The sequence below is a fragment of the Schistocerca gregaria genome, chromosome 5, assembly GCF_023897955.1.
Source record: "Schistocerca gregaria isolate iqSchGreg1 chromosome 5, iqSchGreg1.2, whole genome shotgun sequence".
In the NCBI taxonomy this organism is placed as follows: Eukaryota; Metazoa; Arthropoda; class Insecta; order Orthoptera; family Acrididae; genus Schistocerca; species Schistocerca gregaria.
Window position 1 is genome coordinate 261,517,746 of NC_064924.1, and position 8,836 is coordinate 261,526,581.

Below are 8,836 nucleotides of genomic sequence, written 5' to 3' on the forward strand. Positions count from 1 at the left end.
CACCTGAATGTACACCACTGGCCATTCAAATTGCTACACAACGAAGATGACGTACTAGAGACGCGAAATTTAACCGACAGGAAGAAGATGCTGTGATATGCAAATGATTAGCATTTCAGAGCATTCACACAAGGTTGTCGCCACCGGCGACATGAGAAAAGCTTCCAACCGATTTTTCACATACAAACAGCAGTTGACCGGCGTTGCCTGGTGAAACGTTGTTGTGATGCCTCGTGTAAGGAGGATAAATGCGTACCATCACGTTTCCGACTTTGATAAAGGTCGGATTGTAGCCTATCGCGATTGCGGTTTATCGTATCACGACATTGCTGCTCGCGATCAGGAGGGTAATACGGAACGCCGTGCTGGATCCCAACGAACTCGTATCACTAGCGGTCGAGATGACAGGCATCTTATCCGCATGGCTGTAACGGATCGTGCACCCACGTCTCGATCCCTGAGTCAACAGATCGGGACGTTTGCAAGACAGCAACCATCTGCACGAACAGTTCGAAAACGTTTGCAGCAGCATGGACTATCAGCTCGGAGACCATGGCTGCGGTTGCTGTTGACACTACATCACAGACAGGTGCGCCTGCGATGGTGTACTCAACAACGAACGTGGGTGCACGAATGCCAAAACGTCATTTTTTCGGATGAATCCAGGTTCTGTTTACAGCATGATGATGGTCGTATCCGTGTTTGCCGACATCGCGATGAACGCACATTGGAAGCGTGTATTCGTCATCGCCATACTGACGTATCATCCGGCGTGATGGTATGGTGTACCATTGGTTACACGTCTCGGTCACCTCTTGTTCGCATTGACGGCACTTTGAACAGTGGACGTTACGTTTCAGATGTGTTACGATCCGTGGCTCTACCCTTCATTCGATCCCTGCGAAACCCTACATTTCAGCAGGATAATGCAGACAACACGTTGCAGGTCCTGTACGGGCCTTTCAGGATACAGCAAATGTTCGACCGCTGCCCTGTCCAGCACATTCTCCAGATCTCTCACCAACTGAAAACGTCTAGTCAATGGTGGCCGAGCAACTGGCTCGTCGCAATACGCCAGTCACTACTCTTGATGAACTATGGTATCGCGTTGAAGCTGCATGGGCAGGTGTACCTGTACTCGCCATCCAAGCTCTGTTTGACCCAATGCCCAAGCGTATCAAGGCCGTTATTATGGCCAGCGGCGGTTGTTCTGGGTACTGATTTCTCAGGATCTATGCACCCAACTTGCATGAAAATGTAATCACATTTCAGTTCTAGTATAATATATTTGTCCAATGAATACCCGTTTATCATGTGCATTTCTTCTTTGTGTAGCAATTTTAATGGCCAGTAGTGTAGTTTTTATGAATTCTTTAAGTTCATTTTCCGCTCTTAACTTATGGGTAGATGTCAGTAGTTTCCTCGAGTCACCGACTCACGTATCTACTTTTTTCCGTTTCAAAGTTGCATTCAGCGTTAGTGACTACTGAAAATTTTTTTATTATATAATAGTCAGATCTTCCTTATAAGAAAAGTGGTTATGTGGGAGCTTTTCTTCCTTTCCACACATGAGTCGGTATATTAATCACTTGTTCCACACCTGAAGACGTTTCTGTGAAACATGTTTGGAAATCTGATTTTCAACTTGAGCTCCTTCAGCTTTGCCCAGCTTATAACATGTAACATTACTGTAGTAAGCCCAATCGTAACCCATTTGAAAGTATGCAGTCATCGTTAGTTACGTTTCATAAAACCGGTTTCCTTAAAGACGGTTGGGAACGGGATCCAGAGACATTAAGTCACATACAACTATCTTCAGTTGCACTGATACACTTATTTTCTTCATTCTTTTTCAGTTTACTAATAAAGAGCTTGAGTATGACTAGGAGCTACACAGTCTGAGCCGGCCGCTGTGGCCGGGCGATTCTATGCGCTTCGGTCTGGAACCGCGCGACCTCTTCGGTCGCAGGTTCGAATCCTGCCTCGGGCATGGATGTGTGTGTGATGCCCTTAGGTTAGTTAGGTTTAAGTAGTTGTAAGTTCTAGGGGACTGTTGACCTCAGATGTGGTACTCAGAGCCATTTGAATCATACACAACCTGATGGAAAGTATCCTGACATATTGCAATACGGAACTGAGTACTAGACGTCACGAGGGACGAGCTCGCAAATATAATATGAGACGGAGTGGATTATCAGCAAAGAAGCGGTAACAGCAGAATGGGCCGCTCAGGACAACTCTGTGACTTCGAACTTATATTAGTCATCTAAGTAATAAATCCATCAGCGACACTTCAGCCCTCCTAAAGCTGCCCATGTCGACTGTTGGTGACGTGAATGTGAAGTGGAAACGCGAAGGAACAAGCACAGGTCAACCAACACCTGAGAGACCGCATGTACTAACGGACACGACCGTAGAGCATTTCGCAGGGTGATTGTAAGAAATCGCATGAAATCTGCTGGTGCAATCACTAGTGATTTCCAGAGTTTTATCATCATCACAGCTAGCATAACGAATTGTAAAGGATGAGCCAGATAGTAGGAGATTTTACTTTATTATATGAGCTTCCAAACAGTAACTTCATTTATCCATTGCGGCCAAGCCACGGACGGCAGTGTTAGCTGCCTGTAAATTCTTTCGTCCCACGGTTTGGCAACAGGAAGTCAGCACAGAGGAAGGGCACATTGGTCACGCCCCTCCCTCACTTGCTGACCAGGTAACGCCGCCCCAGGCGTCGCTTAGCAGACGACGGTCTGGAAAATTCCATGCCTCCCGCACGGTTTTCTCGGTCCCGAGAAATCAGGGCGGAGGAAGCCGCGTGGTGCGTCGAATATAACCGGCCGCCCGTCGCCGGGCTCGCTCTTTTGCTCTCTTGTATTCTTGCTCAACCGCGAGTCGGATGCGCGCCCTGCAGCAGTGAACATTTCCCGCTTCCCCCGGTGCTGCGGTACTGTGGACTTAGTTTTGGCAGACAACAACTTTCGGTAGCTTCGCAACTGTTTCGCCAGACTCTACGCTCTGGCTCACCCTCACCTCCCTAGGCCCATGTGACCCCTTTTTAACATGCTTTCGCCAATAAATGGCCTTGTCTAAATTTTGTCCTATTCATTTCATAACGCCCACCGCCTGCCCATATGACCATCCTGTACAGAATGTTCACGTGGAGTGTAAGAGAATGAGGTACAGGGGTCGATTAGCTCCTCGTGAGCTACCTCGCCCTCTAGTCAGTATTGTGATGCTTGAGGTGGTGTAAACAGCAACACCACTGGTCAACTGATGACTAGAAAACGATTGATTTGGACAGATGAAACACGCTGTAGACTGTGGCAGTCAGATGAATCTGTTTGAGTTTGGCGAATGCCTGTAGAACGTGAACTGTGCTCATACGTAGCGCCAAAAGTGAAGGACGCTGGAGGTTGTCAATGTACGGGGGTGTTTTTCGTGGATCGATGCTTAAGAAAACGCTAAATGTGGGAGGATGTGAGCACATTTTACAGTACTGTGTACAGCGTACTGCAGTGGAATAGTTCGGGGGCGATGTTTGCACCACATTAACAAAGCACCCTGTCATAGAGCAGAATGTATGAGGCAATGGTTTGTGGACAATAAAATCTCTGACCTTTCCAGAATCACGATGCGAACCCAACTGAATACTTTTGGGATCAGTGACAACGACGACTTATCTCCAGACCCCGGTGTCCAACGTTATTACTGATACGTGAAACTTACTTGAATTAAGGAAAATGTGGAAGGGAGGACCCACCAATATAACTTCCTTTTCACACAACCTATTTATTTAAGAATATATTAACTGTGTTTTACAGATAATCCAAGCATATAACCACAAAATTTTCTTTAACAAAATGAACAAATTTGCAAAATTCTTTTCACCTTAAACTCCAAGTTGAATAAGCTTTTAATCTTTGCAAAAGAAATCTGAAGTGCTGTACTGCAAAACAGCACACAGTGTGACAGTAATCACAAGACGGCCGGACCTGCAGCCCGCCCGTTATCGGGTGAAACAGCGGTGTTTACTACCGCGCTCGACACAGTCTTATTAAATGCCCTTCTGCAACACATGAAAACTATATCAGCACCCCTGATGTCGAGGGTGATTCAGTTACTCAAAACAGATGACGTGATTACGATGCGCACCTGCGCTTAAAGGTTAAACAGATTAGGAAACAATATGACAATGACAAGGCTTACTTCAAAGCAATCAACCTCTTAATTTCAAACGGCAACCAAGGTGCGACTGGATCCCAAAGCGTCCCTTCTGACAATTTTATTCTGACTGAAGCTCTGGTGACAGTTGGCTGTTAATATTTTCAAAGTTAAACTGATTGTCAGTTCTTAAGACCGCTCTGAAGGAAAGCCTTAAAACATTATGTGTGAACACTTATTACCAGAGAACTCAGTCGGCGGAACCACAAGATCCAGCTGAAATACACCAATAATGACTCGGTCTTTCAAACACAGAAACGAACAGCTTAGTACAATAGGCTGTTCAAATTCTGACTAATCGGAAATGCAATTAAAATGAAAGGATTGAACCGGTTAACAGCTAAATCTAAACACAAGCCCCCTCTTTTGTTTAACGGCAACCTATGCCTCAGTAAAAATGTTCCGGCTGTATTTACGACCAAGAGCTGATTAATTAGTACATTATCGGAGTGGCCAGGCAGGGCTGGTCAGCGACAGAAGGAAACATGTAAACGCTATGCTTTGCATCTTCTGGCGTGATATGTCGATTGCACGGCACCATAGTAGTTTCAAACAAAGATAATGACATTTAGCGCAAGAGTATATGCTAATAAATAGACATTTATTCAAGTTGAGCTTAAAAGTAAACAGATCTCTTGAAGACAGTAAGCAAAAACCGGTCATCGTGAGTTACACAGTTATCGAATGCGATCAATACGGACATTTATGAATAAGTTTCCAAACATGATCAAGGACTCGTTAACAAACGCAATGTCTTCAACTGATAAATGTAAAATTACTTATTACGCTATTTACGCCATGAATGCGTTAACGAAAATTTTAGATGACGTTGGAGTGTGAAAGACGCCACACAGTTATCCAAACAATCCGGAGAAAAAAATCTTTCAATTCTGTCATCTCACACTACGAATATTACAACCAAGAAGGACAGTTCGTTGTGGACATACCCGCTGGACGAAATAAAACAGCTATTTCAGTTCTCACTCTGTAGGCCAATCTCATTTTGGATATTTTCTGACATACTATTTCTCAGCTAACAGCCTTGATGATAATATTTTAGGGGAGACTGCGGTACTAATATTTAGAGTAAAGCTTTTGCATGACGAAATAGAATATCTGTTCTGACGAAACCGATGGAAAATTGAAGGTAGTGTAGATACGTATGCCTCAAATCCTCTAAATCTGCATTTTTAGGCCGTCAATTTACTTTCACAGATATGCTATGGAAAGAGCTCCATAGGCGCATTGAGATGAAAACGGAAATGTTTCAAATTTTTGTTCTGCTTCCAATTAGTCTATACATCGCACAAAACTTCGCCGTCTACCGTTCAAGCATGATTAATAGATGATTTTTATGAGCTATGTATGTGTGTACCTTCAGAAACGATGTAGAATATTATTAACATATAAAACTCTCTACAGTCATAAAGACATAGACAGGATCCAATTTATCTCGCATAAAACAGTACTGACAAAGTCAGAAAAATATAAAATTTGGTCTGAAAGTGCGTGGAATCAATAATCCGTATGCAGTGTGATTAGTGTTCAATTATACAGGATGGTCGGAAACAGTGTGAAAATTATTCTAAAGGTGTTGCAGGGGAGGTTGTGCTGAGCAATAATTGTTAATAAAAAAATTCGATACGCTGCACCATTTCCGAGTTATTTAGCATTGAAGTTGGCCAATCAGGTCGTTGCGCTCGCAATTCCAAGCACCTGCACGCTCTAAAATGCACAGACATCTGTGCATCCGTGAGTTACCACTCGTTTAAATGCTTATTACCAGTTAAAACGTGCATTTTCTCGGAAGTGATGAATTTAAGCTAGGTGAGCAAAAGATACATTTGTTCGGTTTGAGAAAACCAACCTAAGAACAAGTTTCGAGCCACTGCCTCTTGAATTTGCGCGTGCGTGACCTAACTGGCTAACTTCAAAGCTAAATGATTCGGAAACGACGCAAAGCTTCGAATTTTTTTCGGAACATTTATTTCTCAGCACAACCTCCCACGAAACACCTTTACAAGCTTTTCAGACTGTTTGTGACCATCTTGTGTGTGAAAGAAACACACAATAATACGCCAGCAGTGAGAACATGAAATTACTCAATGAAACATTCATTTCTACTCACTTGTCAGTACATACTCCTGTTTCCTCAGTCCACATCTATTTCATATCATTTCAGATGTCAGACACTAATTCACAGTTGACATCAAATGTTGCACATTGTACACGTACTTGAACGTGTAAATGGCGGCAAAATACAAGTGAAGATCTACCTTAAATCAGTATTTAAACGGATAATATTTTTAGGATTTGAACGTTCATCTTCTTCAGTACATGGCTTACAAAATAAAACACGTCCGCTATAACAAATTGTCTAACGGTCTCTTATTGAATCTCCCACCATATCTTCCATCTGTGAATTTGCACGTTTGTCTAACTATGTGGGGCCTTGTTTTGTCTAGTAGTCGTATGTATTCATACAATATATTGCGTTAATTAATTGTATTGCCTATATTTGATTCTAGTTCCAACTCTTATTGTGTCGTTTTCTTTCTTTTATGGCCAGCTGTTATGTAACCTCTGGTTCTTAGGATAAACTTAATTTCTAAACTTTTATTTTATCTTTGTGCAAAGCCATGACGAATCGTAAGAAGAAACTAAGATTTGTAGGATTTGACTCTTGTTTCCCGTTTGGCCTTATTTTTTCGTATGTTAAACTATACATTTCCTACGGTACCCAGGTTTATATCTAGATTTTCATTTTTTTGTAAACCACATTGACAGCCGAGGTTTGCCTAGAAAGTAATATACAGCATTTTTTTTCTCAGCTGAAAACAATGCTAACAATGCGAAACTTATGTATGTATTATTTGAAGTCTCCTGAGTGCGCGCACAAAGTTTCAGTCACTTCCAACACATAGCATAGCTGCAGCACACTTTCAAAATGGCATCTGTAGGTAATGTACGTTACGTTTAATTTCTCACTGCAAGGAAAGAAACTGTGGGGAATATTCACAAACGCTTGTGCAAAGTCTATGGAGCATCTGATGTTGAAAGAATTAGAGTTAGTCTCTGGGCACTGAGGGTGAGGTCATCAGAAGGCGGTTCGGCGGAGCTCCACTATTTGCAACGGTCGGGGAGACCATCCACGGCTGTCACAACTGATACACCTGACCTCACCCCCTCGGACATCCACTTGTTTGGGCCATTTGTGAAAACATTTTGAGGACGACGAGGAGGTGATTCACGCAGTGAAGCTCTGGCTCCGCCCCCAGACAAGGATTGGTACCGACAGGGCACACACGCCCTTGTTTCGCGCTAGAGGAAGGCCATAGAACGGGGTGGAGATTACAAGGAAAAAAAGGGTGTGTAGATAAAACACCATTGTTTCGTGTGTGTAGTTCTCTTTATGTTGAATAAAGAATTGTTGAAGAAAAACAATGTGGTGCATTACTTTCTGGGCAACCCTCGTAGTTGTTGGAGATATTTTTCCCAAAATCATACTATTTATTCTAATTTTAGATCGAACTTGGTCCCTGCTACAAAACAGGATTTCTTTACTCTTAAACTGGAGAGTCGTTAATAGTTAATTAATCTTTTCGTACAAATAAATTTACGTACTTTGAATAGAGTACACACTAGCTTCAACATTTATTTGTGCAATTATACAAAGATTTAATACTCGGAAAGAGAGGCATCTACAAGAGAATTACACTCTTTTGTTTACAAAACAACAGTCGTGATGATGTAAGGAATGCTTCTTTGTGCCTTTAACTACGCAGCTAGAGATTATCAGTTTCTTCAGACCGCCTGACCTGCAAAAAGTAAAATTCCGCAGCAGATTGACAGCCCGTCACGTATCCTCCTCCCAAATGAGAGCTCAGAGAGAGCTTAAATGGAATGGAGAAATATGTTTACAAAATACGGAGAAGACGGTATTGTATTGCGTTATTTGTTTATGCACTAATTATCATACCTCATAACTGAACTAAAGGTACGCGGCAATGAAAGAGAAAGTGAATTAGACTTACGCCCGGGCTATCTCAGATGAAAAATTGTGTATGTGTCGGTTAGCTTACCGGCTCTTTGTACTTGGGAGAGGTAATCAGGAATTGCGAGAAATTAGGTCCCATATTGTGATACCAGTGGCAACTTTATGAATAGTCATGTATTTCGTCATTTCTTCGGTCTATGAGGTAATTCTTTTTCTGATCGTTTGCCACTGTCTTCCCGTTATCCACTGTCTTTAGCCTTATTCTTTACTATACAAACACTTCTGCGTAATTGTAGAGGCATTTTGAAATGTTACACAAGAAACGTTTCTTGCATTTTTAAACCAGATCATCCTTGTATTTATTTCCTTATTGACAGTAGTTACCCATTGCTTACTGTGTGGGACCCAATTTATTACACGTTGTGCTTCAGGAGGGATGTATAAAAATATGCAGACAAGTTTAAAAAAATTATGCAGTGCGACAATCAAATGGCTGACTAAAAATATCGATGCTTCAAGAAATTACAATAAATTAGCTTACAAAATTAATTAAATATCGTTTTAATGCAAGATTTATTAAGTTTGTTGTAACAGAACACTGGAATCAAAATCCTA